We start from the raw sequence: 2,500 nt of genomic DNA on the forward strand, positions 1-2,500 counted from the left end.
AGTGCGCAACTTCCAGACGAGAGGGACCACATGCCAAGTCGCCTACCCAAGTCGGGGAACCAGAGAAACAACTGCTTTCTATCGGGGTAGAGAGACGACACTCTCTCAAGTACATTCTGCCAGAGGTGCGCATTCCTATGTATTTGCATTGCGGGACAACGTCCCCACTTTAAGGGGACGAAGTCGGAACTGTACCCGGCCTCAAGTCACTGTAGGGCGGATGCGGCACCTAGAAAATTCCTCATTCCGGTTCTTTTTCACTTAGTCGTTTTTTTTTTTGGCAAGAATGTACCCCAGGATGGCCAAAAAGCCAAAGCCAGGGACTGAGAACCATCGAGCATGCTCTGAGGGGACATAGTCAGAGGGGGCGTCCGCCTTCCAGAGCCCTCCTTCCCACGAGGACTCCAGATTTGCCCCCCCCCCCTGACAACAGCCATCGCCTCCAGAGAACCAGGGACCACCGAGGGAGGGTCTGGTCGAAGCTCAGGTACCCAGGATAGCTTCTCCGGCTTGGGCATGGACCGCCAGACAAAGCCGCGGACCATGAACCATCCAGCCTGCTCTGAGGGGACATAGTCAGAGGGGGCGTCCGCCTTCAAGAGCCCTCCTTCCCACGAGGACTCCAGATTTGCCCCCCTGACAGCCATCACCTCCAGAGAACCAGGGACCGCCGAGGGAGGGTCTGGTCAAAGCTCACGTACCCCAGGACAGCTTCTCCGGCTTGGGCACAGACCGCCAGACAAAGCCGCGGACCATGAACCATCCAGCCGGCTCTGAGGGGACATGGTCAGAAGGGGCGTCCGCCTTCTAGAGCCCAAACTCGGCCACGGACTCCAGATTTGCCCCCCTGAATGCCATCACCCTTCAGAAGACCAGGGACCACCGAGGGAGGGTCTGGTCAGGCTCAGGTACCCCAGGATCGCCTCTCTCACTTGGGACGCACGACCAGCAAAAGTCCCTCCTGGAGCCGTGGAAGTTCAGTCTCGGCCGTATTTTGCAACTTCCACGACAAGAGGGACCACCTTCTAAGTCGCCTACCCGAGCCAGAGAACCATAGGAACAACCGCCATACATCGGGGTAGAGAGAGCCCACTCTCTCCTATATTCTCCCGCAGGTGCGCATTACTATGTATTTGCATTGCGGGACAATGTACTTCAATGAGCGGGACAAAGTCGGAAATGTATCCGACCTCCTGGAACTGTGCGGCTGCTACAGCAGTCAGAAATTCCCCATTCCGGTTCTTTTTCACTTGGATTTTTTTTTTTTGCAATTTTTTGCCTAAAACGTATTCCTCCAACATGTACTAGCTCATGACACTTGAAATTTTTGAGCCAATTGATAATAACAGCTTTTTAGAGCTCAAAAACAAAAAAAATTTGAGCGAACAAAAAATGTTCGAAAATGACCTCAGCTCCTGGAACTGTTTTCGGTACACCTCCAGAGAGGCTCCCCTGCCTGGAAGTCTGTCACTGCTCAGCTCGAAATTTTTCTAAGTCCCAAAATTCGGTTTTTCATCCAAAATTCAACTTTCTGCCCAGGATCCACAAACTTTAAACCCAGTTGGGGGACCCTCCCTGGGGGCCCTACAACATACTGAAGCCCCCCTGTGGTGGAAGTAGGGGAATTTACTTATTTTTACACAAAATCACAAAATTCCATTTTTTGTTCGCAAAACACTTTTTTGTCCTCAAGAAACTTTTTTGTCCTCAAAACACTTTTTTGTCCTCGAGAAACTTTTTTGTCCTCAAGAAACTTTTTTGTCCTCAAAACACTTTTTTGTCCTCAAAACTCAATTTCTTCCATAATTCGACTTTCCCCCAAAAAACCACACATTCTACCCTCATGGGAGGCACTCTCCCTCGGGTCCCCACATCATATTGACGCCCCAGAGCGGTGGGAGAAGGGGAAATCTGATTTTTGCACAAAAATCCAAAAATCGCTCTAAGTCCAAAAATCCTGAAAATTTTTCTAAGTCCCAACGGTACTTTCTGAAAAGTGTACCCAGGCCCCTGGAAGCCTCCTAGGTACACCTCCTGAGACTCCCCCCTTCCTGGAAGTCTGACACATCTCGAAATTTTTCTAAGTCCCAAAAACTGGTTTTTGCTCCATAATTCGACTTTCCCCCCAAAAGCCACACATTCTACCCTCATGGGAGGCACTCTCCCTCGGGTCCCCACATCATATTGACGCCCCAGAGCGGTGGGAGAAGGGGAAATTCGATTTTTGATCAAAAATCCAAAAATCGCTCTAAGTCCAAAAATCCTGAAAATTTTTCTAAGTCCCAACGGTACTTTCTGAAAAGTGTACCCAGGCCCCTGGAAGCCTCCTAGGTACACCTCCCGAGGCGCCCCCTTCCTGGAAGTCTGTCACATCTCGAAATTTTTCTAAGTCCCAAAAAATGGTTTTTGCTCCATAATTCGACTTTCCCCCCAAAAGTCACACATTCTACCCTCATGGGAGGCACTCTCCCTCGGGTCCCCACTTCATATTGACGCCCCA

The sequence above is a fragment of the Dendrobates tinctorius genome, unplaced genomic scaffold, assembly GCF_039654945.1.
Source record: "Dendrobates tinctorius isolate UK_male_01 unplaced genomic scaffold, ASM3965494v1 ptg000564l, whole genome shotgun sequence".
NCBI classification, from domain to species: domain Eukaryota; kingdom Metazoa; phylum Chordata; class Amphibia; order Anura; family Dendrobatidae; genus Dendrobates; species Dendrobates tinctorius.